The sequence below is a fragment of the Equus caballus genome, chromosome 17 (genome assembly GCF_041296265.1).
Source record: "Equus caballus isolate H_3958 breed thoroughbred chromosome 17, TB-T2T, whole genome shotgun sequence".
In the NCBI taxonomy this organism is placed as follows: Eukaryota; Metazoa; Chordata; class Mammalia; order Perissodactyla; family Equidae; genus Equus; species Equus caballus.
In genome coordinates this window covers 43302804-43325701 of record NC_091700.1, presented here as the reverse complement: position 1 = coordinate 43325701, position 22898 = coordinate 43302804, and the positions used below count along the sequence as shown (strand labels likewise).

General features: G+C 42.1%; 2 long non-coding RNA genes across 7 annotated transcripts in view; one reads left to right on the top strand and one right to left on the bottom strand.

Annotated features, from left to right (window-relative positions):
• The window catches only part of LOC106781887 (uncharacterized), a 43030-nt gene extending 22392 nt beyond the window's left edge, over window positions 1-20638 (bottom strand). The window contains exons 1-4 of one of the 3 annotated variants that reach the window (XR_011427960.1): window positions 20348-20611; window positions 10490-10608; window positions 4899-5070; window positions 738-876 (exon numbers count right to left, since the gene is read on the bottom strand). This is a non-coding gene — a long non-coding RNA (uncharacterized lncRNA). Of the gene's footprint in view, window positions 1-737; window positions 877-4898; window positions 5071-10489; window positions 10609-20347 lie in introns of all 3 variants that reach the window. The other 2 variants (XR_011427961.1, XR_011427959.1) reach the window with 2 other exon arrangements.
• On the top strand, window positions 873-13859 carry LOC111768586 (uncharacterized). 4 transcript variants are annotated; one of them, XR_011427964.1, is made up of 6 exons: window positions 873-2194; window positions 2408-2487; window positions 6772-6842; window positions 7008-7148; window positions 8382-8554; window positions 13712-13859. It is a non-coding gene; the product is annotated as an uncharacterized lncRNA (long non-coding RNA). The 4 variants fall into 4 exon arrangements; XR_011427963.1 differs by having other exon boundaries at window positions 2179-2487; XR_002801019.2 differs by having other exon boundaries at window positions 873-2644; window positions 7008-8554; window positions 13712-13856.
• Window positions 20639-22898: the final 2260 nt, after the last annotated feature.

The window sequence follows — 22898 nt, the reverse complement described above, 5'->3', positions numbered from 1 at the left end:
GACAGCACACCTGTGCGAGGCTGGTGGCTGGGACACTGTGGGAAGAAGACTCGGGCAACAGACTCTACAGACCAATCAAATTCTACGAACCGAAAGCCCAGCTCCTTCAGGATTCGGGTCCTGAAAGCAACACATAAACCGAGGTTTTGTAAATTGATACTTAAAGGGACCTAAGGGGATTTTTTGTTTAAAAGGAATAATACGGTGAATTCTTTTTGTAATGTGAATTATGACCCCCTAATTGTTATTATTATTATTATTGAAAATCTGTGTATTGAAAATCCGGTTTCGATCCATTGGATTTTCTTAAATAGCGCATCCTTTTAATCTGATTTCTTTCTATTAGAGAGTAATATATGCATATACATAACTGATATTTCTGAAAAAGCAATAGATGTTACTAGTACTTCTTGATTCTAGCAAGGTTTAAATTTTAATCCCTACAATATATTCGTTAAACTAAAAACTATGGTCTAAACCAGTAGCTCCCAAACCTCACTGCACACAGAATTAAACTGGGAGTTTTAGAGAACACAGATTTCAGGCCCCGCCTCTTGAGCTTCCGATTCAATGGAAAACACAGGAAGGCACCAGGCACTCCCCAATGGGAGTTTATGGCTTAGAATCCTTTGTGCAGCCACAGAGATTGAGGGCAGATTAACCCATAGCTGATTTTATTGCTACTGTCCCAGGCTCTCCCTCCCCCAGTGCCAATGAGAAAGAGATTTCCAGCTTACATTAAACATAGTGATCCCACGATGTGGGGCTACTGGTCTAATGAGATGGTCTCCAGAGCCAAGGAGTGGGCAACTGCTCTGCAGCCGGATGTGCGGGCAGACCCTGGTCACAGCAGGTCCTTTGGCTCCCAGTGTAGACCTGTAGGTACAAGGCAGAGTGTGTCACTGTGCCCAAGGGGCTGTGAATTTTACCTGTAATTTTAGCAGGGGAGTTTGTATCCGCTCATTTCATACCTAAAAATGATTAGAAGAAAACGGAACACGCTCCTGTGGTTAGCAGAATAACGTTCCCCCACCCCTAATGATGTCCGTGTCCTGTTTCCCGAAACTGTGGATATGTTAGGTTGTGTGGCAAAAACAAGTGGTTGCTAATCAGCTGACTTGGAGATGGGGAGATTATCTGGATTATCTGGGTGGGTCCACTGTAATCACAAGGGCCCTTAAAAATAGAAAAGGGAGGGAGGAGAGAGAGCCTAAGAGATAACAGCTTGAGAAGGACTCCACATTGCTGAGAAATGAAGCCACAAGCCAATGAATGTGAGTGTCCTCTAGAAGCTGGAAAAAACAAGAAACTGAGATAGAAAGAGCACAGCTCTGCTGACACCTTGATTTTAGCTCAGTGAGACCCGAGTCAGACCTCTAACCTCTAGAACTGGACAATAATAAATGTGTGTTGTTTTAAGCCACTAAATTTGTGGTAATTTTTTTACAGCAGGAATAGGAAACTAATATAACACCCATGACCAAGTTCTCAAAATTTTTTTTCCTTTAAAATGCAAGAAAAAAAAACTAGAACTTAAAATCTGACAGCCTGTCACTTCTCCTTTTTATTATTGCAAGGCCCTGCAAGCCATCTCTAATATTTTACTGTTTTTCTCTTGGAAGATTCTGTATCTAAGATAACCAGGCTTATTTATTGGGCCAAGTTTTGAACATAGTATGATGAGATTGTTGTAAGATCCAGGATCCATATTTTTAAAACCTCCCTTGGTGTCTCCAGGTTTGCAAATCACTGGTCTAAAATTTAAATTCTAGACCACATAATTATGAGTGGCTGCATGCCTGGAGAATGAGCACAGTGGATTATTATTAACCTAGGAGGACATAACAAATGTGGGGTCCACAGAGACTGGGCCTGGTGATGTAACATTTCATCAGCGACCTGAATAATGGAATGGTGAGCATGCTCATTAGCTACGAATGTGGTACCAAAATGGAAAACAGGCGGAGGAGGGCATTTTAATTAACTAATGAGGGTTGTTAGGGTGGGGAGAATATTGATTCAAAGGACAGGTGACAGCAGGGTGAGGAAGTGCCGGAGGAGTTGCTGGGAACTGAATGAAGTTCAGTGGCAGTGAGGGCAAACGCAGAATAACGCATGTTCTGTAGAAGGGAAGGAAACAGCACAATAACAGGCGGGGCGGGGGAAGACTGCAAAATCAGAGAAAGATCCTGAGGTAAGTCTGATCACGGAGTTGGGCGGGCGCTGGGGGGTGGTGCAGGAAGGCCACTTGGCCTGGGCCTCACATTCACATGGGCCCTGAAATTTAGAATTCTGGCATCATTTTGGCATCTGATAAAGGTGTTCATTTGCTCGTGTAAACCTGTAAAGCTCACCACGGTTTTGTAATCCCATTTTTGCAACTTTTCCTTTTTTAATGCACTGGGAGCCTCAAAAACGGAACGTGGCCTGGATGTCTCAGTTCGAGAGTCCTGACTGGAGATCACGGTGGAACACAAGATTTAATGGGTACTGCAGTTGGTGAAGCAAGCATCACTGTGCAGCCACAGGGTATTTGTGGGAGGATTCACAACGAGCAGCGAGGGCCTCTAGCAAGCAAGGCTGGGAGAATTCGAATCCAGGGAGGAAAGGAGATTTACTTTGTTCCTGAAGAAACTATTAATAGGTACTTTGTTGTTTTCTGCCCCCCCGCCCCCGAGTTACGCAAGCACAGAATCCAAGATGTCGGGTAGTCCTATGCGGCTTGCCACGAAAAACAGCAGCCCCCAGCCCCTCCTCGCCGTTTTCCACGCTCTTACCTCTTTCAGATGATTCTTTTGGTATTTACCTCCAGGTCTCTAAATTAAGGCGCTTCTAATACTAGTCCTTGTTTTTCAGAGTTAACCGTTATCTGGTTTGTCCCCACAATAGAAGGCAGTGATTTGGTGTCCTTCCGCCGGGTGCACCCACCAGACCTCATTCTTCTGCATCCCCTTTTCTTCCAGGCCAGTTGTGTTGTAATCTTGGTCAGGTGAATATTCATTGTTTGCGTTGTTGAGACTGTAAAACACCCTTCACAGCTAGACTAGAGTAAATTATGATAACTCCTCCTTTCCTGCACACCTCTTTGTTGTCCTTGGAGCTAATAACTGTCTTGGTTTTCATTTGCTCCATTTTCTGTGTATTTGTATCTGCCATTTGTCTACATCTGCTCTTGAGACATTCAGAATCTTTGGATGTTCTAATCATCTCCCAATCTCTCCCAAAGCCTTCCAACGTGCTGCGACCTGGACCTGAGGCACAGCTCTCGTCTTGGGACCTCCCTTCACTGTCATCCCAGCGATTCTCTTGCCTCCCTCCTGGGTGAACTCTGGTCCCCTTTTTCTTGATTTGCTCCATGTTTTGACACATGTTCCGGAGACTTCCTGAGGCAGGGGAATGAAATGTAAAGTTTTGAGATCTTGCATTTGTGAAAATGTTCTTAATCTACCCTGCCACTTGAAATAACAGCAATCGTTTGGGCAGGGTATAGAATTCTAAATTAGAAATAATTTTCCTTGAGAAATTTGAAGGCCGTCACCATCTGGCCTCCAGGGTTGCTGTGGAGAAGTCTGAAACCATTCGGACTCATCATCCTTCATATAAGACCTCCTTTCCCAGCCTCTTTGTAAGCTTGCAGTATCTTCTCTTTGTCCTCTTTGTTCTGAGATTTCATGCTGGCCTGCCTTGGGGTGGGTGTATTTTCAATCCTTGTGCCTGCATTTGGTGGTCCTTTTATTCCAGAAACACATGCTCCTCTGTTGTGGGAAATATTTTGGAATTATGTCTTTAATGACTTCCTGTCCTCTGGTTTCTCTGTTTTTCCTCTTTGAAAATCCTATTTTCATATATTAGATCTCCTGTTCTGGGCTCCTCATCTTTCTTATCTTTCCTTTCGTTTGTCCATTTTGCTCTAATTTCAGGGAGATTTGCTCTTCTTTATTCTCTAACCCTTTTATTGAATTTTCACTTTTATTGTCATATTTCTAATTTCCAAGAGGTCTGATTTGTCCCCTGAATGCTTCTTTTTCTAGTTTGATGGTTATGTATCTCAGCCCCGAGAATACTAATCAGAGGGTTTTGGACATTTTCTTGAACGTGCATGGTCTCTCTTTCCTCCACTTCCTTTTTTCTGTTCATTTTGTTCTCTGTACTTCATGTGAGAGGTTTCCCTCAATGGCTAGTACTCCTTGATCGTCTGCTCCTGTTTGAGAATGGGGGTTGAGAAGCTGAGCGGAAGGTCTTCATCCGTAGGGGCTTGTTGACCAGAGACTGCACTAGGTATTCTGGCTGGGCTGTGTGGTTGGAGGGCCCCCACATTAGTACCTTTAAGTTTGTCCTCTTTGGGAGACCAAATTCTCCAGAGAGGACTCTTTCAGGTTCATGCCTGGAGGATAGAATTCTGGCTACAGGCATCGTGGGAGCCCAGTGGGGAAAGAGCTGTGGTCTCCATTTATTCGCTTAACCCCTCTGTTTTCGGTACGTCACCCACTTCTCAACTCTGCACCATGTCCTCCAGTCTAGACACCTTCTGTTCTAGTCGCTCTGCAGTCGGGGGGAGGGGGGGGCGGGGGGGGCGGTGCACAGGCCGGTCTGTGCGGAGCGCGGAGTAGGTCTGGGAGTCTAACCGATTCCTAAATAGGCTTTGAACCGCTCCTTCTGGTTTTAGCGTGTCCACCTCTTTGCCACAGGTATCTGGTGCTGCCAATTCCAGAGCCTTTAGGGATTCTGCTCAATTTCTCAAATTTCCCCAGTGCTGGCTTAGGATTCAATGTTCCCATGTCTGCTGCATCATTGGTCACATTTCTTATTTTCCAGCTGTTAAAATTTTGTTGCTATGGGGAGTTAAAAAAAAAACTTTTTGTTGCTATTTTTCCTTCCCTTTAAAAAAATTCACTTACAGGGCCAGCCCCGTGGCTAAGTTCACACGCTCCGCTTTGGAAGCCCAGGGTTTTGCCAGTTCAGATCCTGGGTGGAGACCTAGCACCACTCATCAGGCCATGCTGAGGCGGCGTCCCACACAGCACGAGCAGAGGCACTCACAACTGCAATATACACCTATTTACTGGGGGGCTTTGGGAAAAAGAAGGAAAAATTTTAAAAAAATAATAATGATTTTAAAAGTTAACTTCCTTGTTAAAAAAATTCATTTACCATCATTTTAGTGAGATTTCAGGAAAAGAGAAAAGAAGAGATGTGTGCATGCTGAATCCTCTCTGTTTACCTGGAAGATTTACTTCTCACATTTACCTTTTTCTATTATTTCATTTTTTTAATCCATGTTTGCTCACTAGTTATTATTCATTGTTTTCCTTTCCAAGTTACGACAATTTAGTTGCTTTTTTCAAAGCAGCTATAAGAGGATAGCGCATAGGAACAATGAAATAATCATCAGCCTTTTTAAGGCTTTGCGAGCTTCCAGTGCTGATCTGTGTAGTAGGGGCATGTACATGCATGTGTATTTGCCAAGAGACAGCCGCAGCCTACCTGGGGGAGATCATATACCCACAAATGATGACACAAGACCAGGAGATAGCAATACCCCTCCAAGAAGGAGATAAAGTTGGTCAAAATGAGTCATGGTCAGGAGTGTGAAATTTCCCCAGCCGTTACTTCTGCCTGGAGAAGAATTTCCAATTTGCTTAAACACTTGTCTATCCCGCTCATGGAGAATTCTCTGAAGGAGCCGTCTCCAAATTGTTTGATTGACATTCTTATAAGAAAAGCATTTTTAACACACTCTCAAATAGGCAAATTTATTTACTTGCAAATTATACATGTCTTACTCTATCAATATTATCCATGGTATTAATACACATACAAGTAGAGATTTTTAAAGGATGCAATAGAAAATAAATAGAATTAGAAGTTCTAATATTTTCCTTCAGCACCCCAGCAAATCACCTTGCACATCACAGAATTCTCAAGCAGGCTGAGCATCAGAGCACCTGCGAAGGTTTTTCAAAGTCCTGCCCCGGGCCTACCTGGCATATGAATCAGAACTTCTGAGGGTGGGACCCTGGCAAGGGCGTTTTGAAAAAGTTTCCCCACTGAGTCCCATGTGCACCTCTGGTTAAGAAATACAACTCCAAAGATTTCAAAATTAGAGCCCTTGAAAAAGTATAAATAGTAGTCAAATGGCTACCCAAGTGCAAAAAGCAGGCTAATGATACTGGGAGATTCTGAGCTTGATTAAATATCTGGAATGTCACATACCTCAAAAAATTCTGTCTCCTTCCCACAACTCCATATTTTTCTTCCTCTATATCTGTCCTTTCTCTTTACTTCTTAGGATAAATTTAACTTTTCTGTTATAACAAATAGGTATTCAATGTAGAAAATATAGATAAGCAAAAAGAAGAAAATAAAAGCTCATCTATAATTCTACCATTCCAAGAAAACACTTAAAGTTTTTATTTATAGCCTTCCAGATATTTATGGCAACACATGCTTAAAATGGGATCATAGGGGCCAGCCCGGTGGCGCAGGGGTTAAGTGCACACATTCCGCTTCAGCGGCCGAGGGTTGGCTAGTTCGGATCCCGCGTGCGGACAAGGCACCACTTGGCAAGCCATGCTGTGGCAGGCATCCCACATAGAAAGTAGAGGAAGATAGGCACGGATGTGAGCTCAGGGCCAGTCTTCCTCAGCAAAAAGAGGAGGATTGGCAGCAGATGTTAGCTCAGGACTAATCTTCCTCAAAAAGTAAGGGGGGGAGGATCATACTGTACATGCTCTTTTAAACATTTTCACTCGGTAATTATTTTTTTTCCAGGACAACAAGAATGAAAGCTCCAATAGAGCAGTGGACAGTGGTGGGACAGCTGATCCGCGTGCACAGAGCAGGTAGTCAGAAGCCCCCTGAGTGCAGCTGAACAGCTGGGTCCTCCAACTAATATTCTCTCCCTTCCCCTTCTGATCCTTCCTTATTTTGCGTCTCTTGTTCTGATTGCTTTCTACATGCCCTTTCTCTTTTCTTTTACTTTCTCCCCTCATCTCTCTTCACTAAAGCAACCGAGCAAGGCTTTCAGGACAAGGGTTAATATTTGACAGAATGAAACTTCCCGATAATTTGACAAGGGATGCCTAACCAGGAAGCTGAAGAGACAGCTGCACCCTTCTCTGCAAAGAGGATCTTCTGAGCAAGCCCAGGCAAGAGCCCTCTGTTCTTGATGACTATCTGTTATTTCCACTTGGGAGCCCAAATTAAAGTTGCTTATTTGCCTTAGAAGCAAAGTTCGGCCAGAGGCAGCCTGGGGTGCCCAGGTTGTCCGAGAAGAGCCATTTGAGGGAAATTGCATTTCTGGAATTGAAACCAAGGGAGGTGGAACTGCAGTCGACACAAGGCAAGGACTGAGAAGGAGGCCGGGATGACAATCCAGAACAAACCAGCCACAGCACTCCCACTTGGAGAATAATCAGTTTCCCCAGTGGTGTTATAAAACCGGTTGCAAAAAACCAGTTCCTCTTGCTTTAGGTGGCAAGGATCTTCCGAGTGCTGGTTACCCTCTCACAGCTTTTCAACCTGCTGCCAAAGAAATTTCCATCTGTAGTTATTAATCCACTGGTATTGAGGAAAGTTCCTGAACTTTGAAAGCTTGTTTGGGCTGGTATGAAAGAAAATAAGCACTTTCCACCACAGCAGAGCCAAACTGTGCTTTCTAGAGGCTGTGGAAAATTGTTTTCATTAAACGCAAATCATTGCCCCCCAAACCAATGTTCTTGGGGATGAAATTGTCTTTGGCTCCATTAACTCTGAGAGGCTACATTAGCCAGTTCTCTAACGGCACTCTGCTATGGAAGGTTCTAGAAAATGAATAGAAAGTGAATCACTTTCCACTCGCACCCCCAGTACCAACCCCTCACCCCAGCAGCAGCTTACCCCTTATCAGTTGGAAAGGGGGTGGGGTGGGGGATGTAGCATGACTGTGCTTATACTATGAAGATGCTGGGGTGGGGTTGGGGGGACAGCAATTAAATGCTGCAACTGGGGTGTTAGTCACAGTGGGTGGGACTCTCCCTGTCATCCTGCAGAAGCAGAGCCAGAGAAGCTGATGATAGCTGAAGAGAGGGAGGGCCCCCCGCGCAACCTCTCTCTTTTCCCAGCAACAGCTGCTTCATAAGCAGCACTTAGCATATGTACAAGGTCGTAAAAGAGGTGAGAAACAGGGAAACAGTATTTTGACACAAACTTGTCCAGAGAGGATCTCTTATAGGAAGAACATCTCTGGCCTATAGCAGAATTGAAACTAAATTAAAAAAATTTTTTTTTTTCTTCTTTGAGAAAGACTGGAAAATTCTTTGCTTCCTCCAGGGAAACAAATCTTTACTTGAGGTGGCACCTGAAATTTCACCATTAATGATATAGTCCTTTGTGTATTGCAGGCAACCTGGCATCTAAGAGACCTATATAAAAATGCAGATACGTCATATAAGGCCAGCCAGCGATTCTCACTGGAATCAGAATCCTTCAGAAGACCTTTACATGCAGACTGCTGGCATACACACACATACTCCATCCCCTGAGCCCTACTACAACCGCGACCTTTAGTCACTAGGTGGGTCTCCAGTTCTCTGATGTGTTAGTCATCACAGGCTGATATAGCAAAATACCATGGACTGGGTGACTTAAACAACAAACATTTAATTCTATAGTTCTGAAGGGTGGAAGTCCAAGATCCAGGTGCCAGGAGCTTCGGCTTCTGGTGAGAGCCCTTTCTGGCTTTCAAATGACCACCTTCTTGCTGTATCCTCATACAACCTTTCCTTGGTGCATGCACGGGAAGAGAGCAGCATCTCTCAGCCTTCCTCCTCCTGTAAAGACACTTTTCCCATCAAGAAGGTCCCATCCTCACGACCTCATCTACACCTAATTACATCCCAAAGGCCCCATGTCCAAATACCATCACACTGGGGTTAGGGCTGCAACATACGAATTTGAGGAGGGGACACAAACCTTCAGACCATAACATCTGGCTTCTGACAGGACCTTGGCGTAGTTAACTTTAGATCTTACTTTCGCAGGTTAGAAATTGATTTCCACTGTGGATGATGATTTGATTGCCTCAATCAGAACTGACCCTCTATAGTTAAGGAAGAAATCAATGGAAAATTGGAAATAGTTTTTTTTTTTTTAATTTTGACACTTCAAAGGGGACTATATAGAAGAGTCAACACTGTCACTTTCCTCCCCTGAATCCACGGCCCCCTCCAGTATCCTATCTCTTTCTTTTCTCCCTACGTTCTCTATTGGTACATTCCCTTTCTTCTCCTCCTCTTTAAGAAGGAAACATATTAGGAATGTGGGTTGTGTTTGTGTTACCCTTGCTTAATCATTTCGTACTTTCTTTACATAACATGGGCTTAATATTTTACTTCGGGATGTGGTTATTTCAGTGTGTTGACCTTCTTTACTTGATGCATCAGTGGCTGTGATGGGAAAAAAGGTCCTTACACCTGTCTCATGACCTTAAGAGTGGAGGAATCATTCATCAGGTGCTGAGGCCACAGGACCACTTAGAAAGTGTGAGAGGGGAGTAGGGGGTGAGCTGGGAGTTTGAAAAAACAAGACCAAGGACAAGATTTCCCTACCTCCCAGATTTGCAAAGAACAAGCTTCTGTTATGCTAAAGTCAGTCCTAGTCAATAATCTACTGTGGGGAAGCAGCAACCAAAGATCCCACGGGTTGCTCTGACTTGTACCTTACCTAAGATTTCTCTTGAGTGGGTATGTACATGGAGCCCAGAGACACTCCATAGGGTTGGGACAACACAACGTGCCTCTCCTACCTGTTGGCCTCCTTTTCCCCATCTCATTACATATAGGGGAAATCAGATTGAAATTAACACCGAGGACCCCACAAAAGTTAAAGCAGAAACTATAGGGTCGTGTAGGCAGAGTATGTGGACAGAAGAAGGCGGAAAGCCATTCCAGTTTCTCCTGGTGTTTAGGAGTACCTTGGATGATTAAGTTACTTTATTTTCAAGGCTTCACTGGCCAAGCCCTCTTCTCCTCTATGTGGGGGTGCTGCCATGAACTATCCAACATGCTGCCTGTCGCACCCCTCCCAGCTCCACTCAGCAGCTCAGCCCCCTATTCTGTGGAGAAGGTGCAGTGCAGAATGAGAGAACTGCCTGGCCACTCAGCTGCCTAGACCAACAAGGCTCTTGTGTGCTGGTCCCAGACCATTTCCGGAGACCAACATATGACAGAGCCACAACCTCCGGCCCCTCTGTCAGCTATCTGCAGTTCCTCCTTTTTCTTTTCTTCTCCTAACCTCATAAACAACGATCGTTGAAGGTCCCACTATCTACAGATTCTGAGCCAAGATTGGCTTTGGTTAAGAGGAAATTCTCCGTTTTCTACAACAGTGGACAAAGGGTTTTATTTTATGAGTAGGAACTTTGCTTTCTCTAATATGGATTATTTAATGTATTTTTACTGTTCCTGCTTTTGTTCTCTATAATTATAGTTCATAGCAAAATTGATGTTACCCAAGAAATAGACAAGGAACTTCTTGGTAAAGGAAGTAACCGAGGAGTTGAAAGCAGAGGCCCAAAAAGTAGTTCAGTTCTGCATTCGATTCCTTCCCTCATTTGTATGACCTCCCCGTCTAGAAAAAAAGAACAATAGGAACAACAAAATCAACAAATTGTGTAACTCTGTTTCCCAACTTTCCTAAGAACATTCATGTTCCCTGTGCCACCCTTATGACACACACAATTCTTCACGGGAAACGTAAGCAAACATAGAAATCTGTTGTTACAAGCAGGTAGCTGTAGGCATCTGCTGTCACCTCCCAAAGACAGGAAGAGCCCTCCTTTTTTTTGTTTTTTGTTTTTTTTGCTCAGGAAGATTCACCCTGAGCTAACACGCATTATCAATCTTCCTCTTTTTTTTGCTTGAGGAAGATTAGCCCTGAGCTCACATCTGTGCCAATCCTCCTCTACTGTTTTATATGTGTGACACCTACACAGCATCGTTGGTAACTGGAGTAGGTCTGTGCCCAGGATCTGAACCCATGAACCCAGGCTGCTGAAGCAGAGCATGTGGAACTTTAACCATCTGTCCACGGGGCCAGGCCCAGGAAGAGCTCTCTTTTGTCTAAATGGCAGGTCCTAACCCTTCCCACTTTCTCCTCAGTAAGTTAATGTCTAAAGGTGGTATTTGGAAACAGTGGAGGAAAAGATGGATGATCCAATACATGATATTGAGGCACCCATATAACCATGTGGAAAAAAATGCATATGAAGCAAAGATTTAAACGTAAAAATGAAAACATAAAAGTACTAGGGGAGGGCTGGCCCAATGGCGAAGCAGCTATGTTCGCACGTTCCGCTTTGGCGGCCCGGGCTTCACTGGTTTGGATCCTGGTTGCGGACATGGCACCACTTGGCAAGCCATGCTGTGGTAGGCATCCCACATATAAAGCAGAGGAAGATGGGCACAGATGTTAGCTCAGGGCCAGCCTTCCTCAGCAAAAAGAGGAGGATTGACAGCAGATGTTAGCTCAGGGCTAATCTTCCTTGAAAAAAAAAAGGTTTTTAAACGTGCTAGGGGAAAAGAATAGGTTAAAATTTTTAATAGATTTTTTAAGTAGTTTTTGGAGTGAGGAAGTACTACGTAAAACCAAGAAGTCATAAAAGATACAACTGTGTAAAACTGGCAGATTCATCTATACAAAAAATTCTCATAAATGCATGGGAAAAAACACCAAAAACAAAGCCAAAAGACAAATGACAAATGGGAGAAAGTGTTTGCACACTTACCACAAAAGAATCATTTCCTTCAGACAAAAAGATCTCATAAAATTTAATAAGAAAAATACCAAAAACCCAATAGAAGAAATAGAAACAGATTACAAGCAGACAGTTTACAAAAAAAGATATGGAAATGGCTCGAAGTCATATAAAAAGATGTTCAGCCTCTCTCAAAATAAAAGGAAAGGAAATTGAAATTACACTGACATATCGTTTTTTTCCTATCAGACAAAGAGCAAAAAGTTTGATAACATACTTTCTGGGCAGGGCTATGAGGAAACAAGCTTGCTACCCATTGCTAATGAGAGTATAAATTGGTACAATCTCAACAGAAGAGAATCTAACATCATTCAACACCATTCGACCTTTGACTAGCAATTCTACTTGTAGGAATTGATCCTACAGATATATCCACACATATGCAAAACGAAGTATGTTCAAGGTCATTCACAACAGCTGTCTACGTGTAAATGGATTACCAAGCAGCGGTAAAAGGTAATAAGGAAGTTCTGTATGTACTGGTATGGAACCAACTCTAAGACGTTTTATTGAATGAAGAAAAGCAATTTCAGAGTGGTGTGTGTATGTGCGCACGTTTAAAAATATTCTAAGAATTTATTTAAGAATTTCCAGAAAGTACACCAAAAACTCCATTAATATTGGTTTTGGAAGGCAATTAGACAGCTGGGGGACAGAAGTGGGAGGGAGACTTTTTTTTTTTTTTTTTTAAAGATTGGCATCTGGGCTAACAACTGTTGCCACTTTTTTTTTCCTGCTTTATCTCCCCAAATCCCCGCTGTACATAGTTGTATATCTTAGTTGCAAGTCCCTCTAGTTGTGGGATGTGGAACACCACCTCAACGTGGCCTGACAAGAGGTGCTATGTCCGTGCCCAGGATCCAAACCCTGGGCCGCCAAAGAGGAGCAAGCGAACTTACCCACTCGGCCATGGAGCCGGCCCCGACTTTTTACTAGATATTCTTTTGTCCCTTCTGAATTTTGAACCAGGTAAATTTGTTACCTTCTCAAAAATAAAATAAAATATTATAATGAAAATAAATAAAGAAGAGATAATCCATGAGCTTGAATGAACTTCAACAAAGGTGAATAGGATAGTGAATTTTGTGTTATGTGAATTTCATCTCAACTTAAAAAAAAATGAGCATGATCCCAACAGAGAAATAAAGACCAAGCCTGTTCTTCCTCCAGCCTTCCTCCGTCCTGAGGCATACTACCCCCATGTGCTGTAAAGGGTTAACAACTAACTCCCCAGAAAAAAATCCTGATTTGTAGCATTTGCCAGTTTCTGTGGTATAAATAGACCCACTACTGAATATAGAATTAGATCAAGTTTGCTCTTGTGAGCCAGCACAATCCAGCTCCAGTACACCCTGGGCATCTACCCAGTAGATGAAACCAGAACCTCAGGAAACAACCTTGATTCCTAGACCTTTCCTGTCCCCTCTCCTTACTACCCAATTGTATCTTCAGTAACCATTCCACTCCTCCCCCATTGAGTAGAAGCCTCATAGTTTAGGAATGGATTCTATCCCCAGTGGGTGGGTCCTAATTGTCCAACCGACAAACACGTTGCTACCCATTGGTGTGCAAAGATATTTATCCCTTGGGACAGCCAGATGGACCCTGGGTGGTCTGGAGCCCAAGCTGCTTGCTTTGAGCCATTCCACTCTGCCAGCCATACAAGCATTATTTGCCAAAAAGGTTAGGAGGCCCTGGCCTAAGGCAATCATAGCCAACCATTCCCCTCACTGCTGACTGACTCAAGACGTCAAAACTAAGTAAGCCTATTAGTGCACGGCATTCCTCAGTCCAAACATGGATTCGTGACCCAATTCAGGTCAATGATTGCGCCAGGAGGGTTGCTGGTGGTATCTAAAAAATCTCTGACTCTTCAGAGAGTGACAGGAAGAGATGCTCTCTCTCTTCCTCATGCAGATGAGGCCTAGAACTACTGCAGCCATCTTGTCAAGCAGCCAGAGCACGGAGCCGTCAAAGGAGGGAGGGCCACGCAGACAGCCAGAGCCAAAGCACCGCACCCTATTTCTGGTTTTCCTGCACTGTAAACAATAAATTCATCATTTAAGATGCTTTGATTTGGATTTCCTGTTTCTTCTACTGAATGCATCTTAAGCAACATATTTTTAACCCTCTTGTGCTGGTTTATTTTGGGTCAACATGGCTAGGCTATCATACCCAGTTAGTCAACCAGACACAAGTCTCTGTGTTGCCATGAAGGTATTTTGTAGATGCGATCAACATCTACTTAAACTGACTACTAGGAAAGGAGATCATCTCTGATAATCTAGGTGGGTTTCATCCAATCAGTTGCAAAGCCTTAAGCGCAAAACTGAAGTCTCCTTGAGGGAGAAGAAATTCCACCTGTGAACAGAAGAGTCAGCCCTTGCCCAAGAGTTTCCACCGTGCTCTTCCTGATGGCCTGCCCTACAGATTTCAGACTTGCCTAGACAGCACTACAGTCTCATTAGCCAACTTCTTGTGATAAATACCTCACCCTCTCTCCCATGTATATGTAAAATCTCCTGGTTCTGTTTCTCTGGCAGAACTTTGAATGATACACTTATTCTCCTTTATAGTACTTACCTCAATTTGGGATTATATACTTTGCATTTATTTAAATGTTTGTCAATAGTCCTAGTTAGGCTGTAGGCTTAATGCACGTAGGTAAGTAGTTTCTAAAGGAGAATAGCTGGTCAAAGGTTTGCACATTTGGAAGATGAAAAATATTGTTAAATTACCTTCTCTAGAGGTTGTACCAATTTATACTCTTACTAGCCTATAGACTTTATGTCTTTGTATTACTATGTGTTTTCAGTACATAGTAGGTGCTCAGTAAAGATGAACAGATGGAATTCTAGGAGGAGAAACATGAATTAAGGCAGAAAGACACAAAGGTATGCTAGATCAGGGAGTCCAATCAGAACAACATATCTATCTGGCTGTCCAAACTTAATGCCATTCAACTTTTGAATCACATAAGTGGCTCCTTTTGTTCTGTTTCCATGCTGACCCAAACTTTTCTGATAGTTTGAGTTCCTCTATGGCCTGTCTACAGGGAATGGTCTCTGGTCAGGCCCACCTGGCCAGCCAGCTCTCCCAAAACCAGCATCCCACTCAAATACCTGTGTTCTTTTTCACTCTGGGGGTTAGGCAAGACAGTCTGACCCAGATGGGGGAGGAAAGAGCAATCGCATTTGTGTCTAATTTACAGCTCTAATTAAGGGGAGAAAAGAAAAAGAGCATGAGAAGAAATTGTCCAGGAGTTGGAAAAGTGTTAAAGCACTCACATATCTATGGGCATGGCACCCTGTGAGTCAGCCTGTGCAGCTAAGCTGATCTCACACCAGCTCTGCTGGGAAGACAGTGCAAGCGCTTGTCCTGCATGTTCCCGAAAAGACTTAAGGCAGGCATTAATGGCCATACTCCTTGACTAGTGATAAAACCAAAGTGGTAAAAGGAAGAGGTTTGTCCAGGATCACACAAATTTTATCTAGAAGTCCAGAGACCAAACCTTGGCTTTCTCAGTCTGAGTACAAAGCTCTTGCCAAAGAACCAAACTGAAGACGAGACAGGAAGGGCATTTGCTCCAGACAGATTGCCAAGTCCAAAAGGCTTGAGGATGGGCTTCGATTAGATGGGAGTTCTGCAATCTGTAACTCCGTTTTCATGCTTTTGTAATTTCCTTATTTCAGTTTCTTGACTTCCTTTAGATTTTTTATTTATAATAGAGAGTGTACCAAACTGTAAAAGAAGAAAACTTTATTTTTAAGGTGATATCTTTTCTTTATTTCATTACTTTTTAAACTGATATACAATTGACATATATTAGTTTCAGGTGTTTGACAGAATGATTCAATATTTGTATAAAAAGAGAGGAAAACTTTAGATTTCAGTCATAATAGAATAGCTTATATTGAACCAATTGTCCCACTGAAAACAACTGTTAGCAGTTGGACAAAATACAGAAGCATTCGAGGGCACTGGAGAGTAACCACTGCAAATGACCCTAAGAGAAGCGAGGCACATCACGGTGAGCTCCATACTCACCCTGGGCCAATTCAAAGGGCAGAGAGTAGAGTAAGTGGCAGTTAATCCATCACTCTACTGGGCCAAGGAGACAGATCGGAGTTCAAAGCTGCCAAAGTGGCTGGGACTTGGGTGGTAAAATCCTGGAGAGGATGGAATTGCAGAGAAGTGAAGCCAGAAGGCTACATGCAATCTCCCCTTGAGTGTTTGCCAGCTCCCAAGCTGAGCAAGCACGGCAGAAACTGCAAGACAGCCAACAGGAAGCAGCAGCTGGGAGGCTAAAGTGCTGTGCAAAGGTTTCGCAAAGCGTGATACTGAAGAGTTACTGGTTGGAGCGCAAGGCCCACCAAGGTGGAGTAACAACCCCGAAACTTCCAACTGAGACCCTAGAAAGACCACAGCCTGGTTATGAAAGCAAAACCAAAACAGACCCACCTCAACAAAGTCTGAAACCAGCCCTTGAGAGGATCGAGGCGATTAGCCTGCACTGTCTGCCTCCTTTTCAGAAGGAACATAAAGTAGTGCACCCTCTAAAAACTAATAGCTAGTGAGCTAAAATAGGAGAAAAAGGGAATAATAAAAATACTTGATTCTTCCCCCCCAAAAAAACAAAAAGGGAGAAATAAAGGAATAAAGAATAGAAATAAAAACAAATAACAGTAGATAGAAACATAAACATTTTAATAATCACATTAAATGCTGATAGATTATTACTCCAATTAAAAGGCCAAATTTGTTTTTGGATAAAAAAGCAAAATCCACATGCTGTTTATAAAAGACTCAACTTAAATATAAGGACACAAAATTTTAAGGAAAAAAGAATGGAAAAAATATGTCACACAAATGCTAACCAAAAGAAAGCTGATGTAGCTATATTAATAAGAGACAATATGGACTATAGGGGAGGAATATTTCTAGAGGTAAAAAGTCACATTTCATAATGGGGAAATGGTCAATTATCAGTAAGATAAAACAGTCTAAATTTATATATACCAAAGAATTTATAATGTAAAAATAATTTGTAAAAAATGCAGCATAGTTTTGATATATATTAAGCAAAGTTGACAGAACCAAAAGGAGAAATAAACAAATCCACAATCATTATTGGAGATTTTAAACCTCTTTCAATAGCTAATAGAACAAGCAGAGAAAAAAATCATAAGGCTATAGAAGCTTTAAACAGCACAGGTAACCAGATTGACCTAACCGACATATATAGAACATTACACTTAATAATTGCAGCATACATGTTGTTTTCAAGAGCACATGAACACTTATCAAAATGGACCATGTGCTAGACCATAAAGTGTCAAAAAATTTCAAAGGATTGTAATCATACAAAGTGTGCTCTCTGACTGCAGTGGAATCAAACTGGAAATCAATAACAGGAAGCTAACTAGAAACCCCCAAACGTTTGGAAATCCCAGTGAAATTAGAAAATATTTTAAACCAAATAATAATGAAAATATGACATATCAAAACATTTGGGGGCCAGCCCTGGTGGCCTAGTGGTTAAGTTCAGCATGCTCCACTTTGGCAGCCTGGGTTCAGTTCCCGGGCATGGACCTGCATCACTCTGTTAGTGGGCATGCTGTGTTGGTGGCCCACATACTAAAAAAAATAGACGAAGATTGGTACAGATGTTAGCATAGGGCAAATCTTCCTCAGTAAAGAAAAAAAAATTGGCATACAGATAAGGCAGAGCTAGAAGGGAAATTTATAGCTTTAAATGTATATATTTGAGAAGACGAAAGCAAAAATCCCCATGATCTAAGCTTCTATCTTAAGAAGCTAGAAAAAGAATAGCAAATTAAATACAAAAGAATTAGAAGGGGGGCAATAATAAAGATGAAAGTAGAACTCTTTGAAATAGGAAACAAATACGCAATAAAGAAAGTCTACAACTTCTGGGGCCAGCCCAGTGGCACAGTGGTTAAGTGTGCACATTCTGCTTCAGCAGCCCGAGTTCGCCGATTCGGATGCTGGGTGCGGACATGGCACTGAGTGGCAAGCCATGCTGTGGTAGGCATCCCATATCTAAAGTAGAGGAAAATGGGCACGGATGTTAGCTCAGGGCCAGTCTTCCTCAGGAAAAAAAAAAAAAAGAGGAGGATTGGCAGATGTTAGCTCAGGGCTAATCTTCCACGCAAAAAAAAGAAAGTCTACAACTTCTAAAAGGGACTTGAGGTACCTACCTTTGTTTCTCGTTAAATGTTTGTTTTAGTTCTTCCTCTCAATCTGTTTACTTTTTATTTCCTTTTCTTATTTTATTGCACCAGCTAGGACTTTCAGGATGTTGTTGAATAGGAGTGATGAGAGAGCACATCTTTGCCCTTTTCCCAATCTTAAGGGAAAATATAGGGTTTCTCACAATTAAGTAGAATGTTAGATGTAGGTTTATCAAGTTGATAAAATTCTTCTCTATTTCTAGTTTCCTGAGAGTTTTTTTTTTTTATCATGAATAGGTGTTGGATTTTGTCAAATGCTTTTTCTGCATCAATTAATATGATTTTTCTTCTTTCATCTATTGATGTGGTATATTACACTGACTGATTTTCAAATGTTGAACCAGCCTTGCATATCTGGAATAAATTCAACTTGGTCACCATGTATAATCCTTTTTATACATTGTTGGATTTGATTTGCTAATATTTTGTTGAAGATTTTTGCAGCTACGTTCATGAGAAATATTGGTCTGTGGTTTTCTTCCTCAAAATGTCTTTATCTGGTTTTGTTATTAGGTATTAGGGTAAAGCTGGCCTCATAGAACAAGTTAGGAAGTACAGGTTTGTTTTTAAAAGTTCCCTTGAGAGACAGATGGTGGTGATTGTTCTACAACATTATGAATCTATTTAATACCACTGAGCTGTACGCTTAAAAATGGTAAGGATGAGGGTGGGCCCAGTGGCTAGTGGTTAGGCTCATGCACACTGCTTTGGTGATTCCAAGTTCACTGGTTCAGATCCCAGGCACGGACCCATGCACCACTTCTCAAGCCATGCTGTGGCAGGCATCCCACATATAAAATGGAGGAAGATGGGCACAGATGTTAGCTCAGGGCCAATCTTCCTCAGCAAAAAGAGGATTAGTGGCAGATGTTAGCTCAGGGCTAACCTTCCTCAAAAAAAAAAAAAGGATGGTAAATTTTATGTTGTGTATATTTTACAACAATAAAAAAAGTTTGTTTATGTTTCCTTGAACTTTGGCTATATTAAGAGGCGATCTATGTGAGACCGGACGGGCCTTTGTTGAGAGATCCAGGAAGCTCTGGAAGAAATGGAGCTGAAAGCCAGGCAAAGACCTGGGAGCCAAGAATTGTAGGGAGTGGCTATAGTTGTTTGCTCCCCTGCTAGGTTAAAATCTACTTGGGAAGGTTATAGACACATTTATGAATATTAAATTAATAATGGAAGATAGTACATTGACCAAAAAACACTTTAGAGACAGTATGCTGTGTAGGATTTGAGAAAGGGAGGTCTGGAAGTCTTTTTCTTCTTCTAAACTAAGTGTACTCTTTCTTTAACTCTTCTCCCAGCTGGATGGCTAAGGATGAGGGGCGAGGGTATGTGAAACACTGCCACAATTACATGCAAAGATTCAGCATTTTACACTCAGGGAAAAGGTAAACACACCACATTAAAACCCTATTAGTTTAAGTTCCTATAATTCAAAGGCACATTATTCTATCCAAGGTTGACAAAGCATACTTTTGTAATGTGGACACAGAGACCGCTAATCAAGTTAATGGTGTAGGCAAAATTGTGTTGGAGGTAGAAACAGAGGAAGGAATGACTTGGACTTACTTAAAAAGAACAAACACTTCAAGCTTGCTAACCATTATGGTAAAGCCTCATTAAGTTGAACTTTACTAGTTCGGCATTTATGCCAAAATTCAGTGCTAGTGCTGAATTTTACCTTCACTAAATATAATCTTTCTTCAAGATAAAAGGCATTTTAAAGGCTTTCCTTCTCTGATTTCTCAAAACGCCATTAAACATAGATCAGTTAAATTTTTACAGAATATTCTTATTTCACAGAATATCGTCTATTTTAAGACACTATCAATTACAGTTCACCATTAAAACACTATTTTAATACATAAACTGTTTTTAAGACCCATTCTAATTTTAGAAATAGTAAACCTGAAAAATATCCTTCTTAGAATTAAAGAAATTTCATAGCCCATTCTTCCTTCCTGAGCCTCAGACCCTTATAAGCCAACTGCCTGCTGGACACAACCCCCTCTATTTCAATCCCCCTGAAATTCAATCTATCCTCCCATCAACCCCACCCCCCCCCACCCAAATCTGCTCCCATTTCTATTTCCATTATCAAACCAATCACCAAGTTCCGTTCGTTGTACCTCCTAGGCGTGCTTTGACCCCATCCACTTCCTTTTATCCCCACTGCTCCCATCCTTGCTCACACTGCCAGCCTCTCTGTCCTGGAAGACTGCAACCTCCCAACTGATTCCTTCTTCAAATCTTCTTAATGCTTTCCCAAGACCCTTAGAATAAAATACCAAACCTTTACTGTGGGATCCGAGGCCCTTTGCAATGAGAACCCGTGCTTTGTTCTCCAGCATCGCCTCGCTCCACTTGCTTCCTTGTTCTACAAACTCCAGCCACACTGACCTCCTTGAGTTCCTCAAGCATTCATGGAAGGCTCCAACCCACTATTGATCCCCCCTCTTCCCTTTTGTCTAGCTTATATACATATCCTTCAGGCCTCAGCTAAAATGTCCCTTCCTCAAGGAGGCCTTCCCTGACCCCCAGCTCCCCCCACCCCTATTAGACTAGGTCCCTCTGTTCTGTGCTCCCACAGCACAGTGTTCCTTCATTTTCATAACACACATCATGCTAGTAATCATTTGTCCAAATCCGTCCTCCCCAATAGAGTACAAGCTGTATTCCTGCACTGAGTTTAATGACGGGCACACAGTAAACTCTCCTTAGAATTTTGGTACATGTATTAAAGAATAATATCATTAAAGAATATATGTTATTAAAGAATAAACATTCACGTCTATGCTACCTAAGAGCATGGTATCTGGAATCAGACTGCTGGGTTCATATCCCAACTTCCCCAGCTATTAGCAAAGGGACAAGTTACTTAACCATTTTGTGTCTCAACTCTTGCTTTATAAATGGGTACAACAATGCTATTTACTTCTCACAACCTGGGGCAGCTGTGAGGACTGAATAAATTAGTGTGTAAAGCACTTAGGACAAGTCTGGCACATAGTAAACACTCAGTAAACATTAGTCATTATTATGATCTCATTTATGTAGCCCAACAATCCTAGAAGAAATATAGTCAGTAAACTGGTGGGTACATAAGAGTCTCCAGAATTTGAGGAAAAGGTCACTGTCTTGAGATGCAACTACCACAATTCAACATAAAAAAGCATAAAGTCAGCCCTCAACTGGAGTAGTCCTTCCGTCACAATGGATTGGATATAAGCTGCTGCAGATAAAGCGTTGGGAGCCCTCCAAATGAATCAAGGTAGCAGGATGCATCTCCAGGCCCAGACTCCAAGATTAAACGAGATAATGCACATTAAGTGCACTTAGAAAATCATAAAGCATGATATAAATGTTTGTGGTTGTGATTACTGTTATTAGTAGTGGAGTAATTCTATTACCCAATCAACGGTATTGTAATCTGACGGTCTGAAGCAACACAATTGCTTGTAATCACAAGGGCAGAGGAACTGAAGAAGTGACAAGGAAGAAGTTGGTCCAGCACAATCCAATCAAGAGGGATGCTCATGTGAGACAAGAGAGATTTTAAAATTCATGGAACAAAGTTTCTCCCGACACCTTGCAAATACCTTGGTTCTGCTTGTCCATGCTTATCAGGCAAGTGCTTTTCCTTGATCAGTTTTGCAGGTACCAGGAAAAGAAACACCTTGGATACAAATCACTATAAAGTTCATTCATTCAGTCATCAAATACGTGTTGAGCCCCTAGTATATGGCAGATACCATAGAGTGATAAGTTAGTAGTAAGTAGTTCCTACCCTCACATTAAAGTCCAGAGGGGAGACAGACAAACAAGTAACCACACAAATAAAAACATGACTGCATCTTGTGCTAAGTGCTCTATTAGACTAGAGGGTGAAGAAAGGCTTTTCTGATACTTTAACTGGAGTTGGGGTTAACCAGACAATGGAATGAAGGGAAAGCTGTCAAGCAGAAGGTAGTAAAAAGCTTGGGGTGCTTGAGAATCTGAAAGGCCAATACAGATTGGAAGGGATCAAGGGAAAGAAGGACCACATGAAATGAGCCTGGAGAAGTAGCAGGGACCAGTTCAAAAGGGCCTTAGAGGCCACTCGGAGGCAGTTTGGATTTATTTTGAGTAGAAACTATAGAGATAAGATTGGACATGATGAGCTTTGTGCTTTAAAAAGATCCTTCTGATTGCTATGTAAAGAATGGATTCGAGGGGGCATTAAAGTGGAAATGGAGAGACCAGGTAGGAGAATTTTGCAATAATCCAGTCAAGGGATTATGGTAACTTGGACTAGAGTGGTGGCAGTACACAGAGAGGACAGGCTTGTGATGTGTTTAGGACATAGGATTGCTAGGATTTGGTGATAGATTTGATGTAGGGGAGGAGTTTGAAGGAGCAGTTCCAGGATTCCAGCTTGAGCTATTGGGTTGAAGAGTTCCTGTCCATTCAGGAAAACGAACGAAGGTGAAGGAGGAATAGATTCAACGTGGCTCTGGGTGGGAATGTAGATGTTTCAGAATGAAGAAGAGATCAGTTGGAATATGCTATCTTTGAGAAGCATGTGAGATCTCCCAGAGGAAATGTCAAGCGGCCATTTCGATAAATGGCAATGAAGCTTAGTAGAGAGGTCTGGACTTTCCCGGACATTTGAGGTCACTGGTGTATATAAAGAATTTGAAGCCTCAGGATTAAGGAGGTCACCTAGGTAGAAAATGCAGAAAAGAAGCAAAGAGAACTACCAGTTTCAGGCTTCAGATTCCCACAACCTATCAACTCTGGATGGGTTAATAAGATGGAGTTTCTGAATCCGAACAACTTGATAACTGTTTTTTCATCCACAGTGA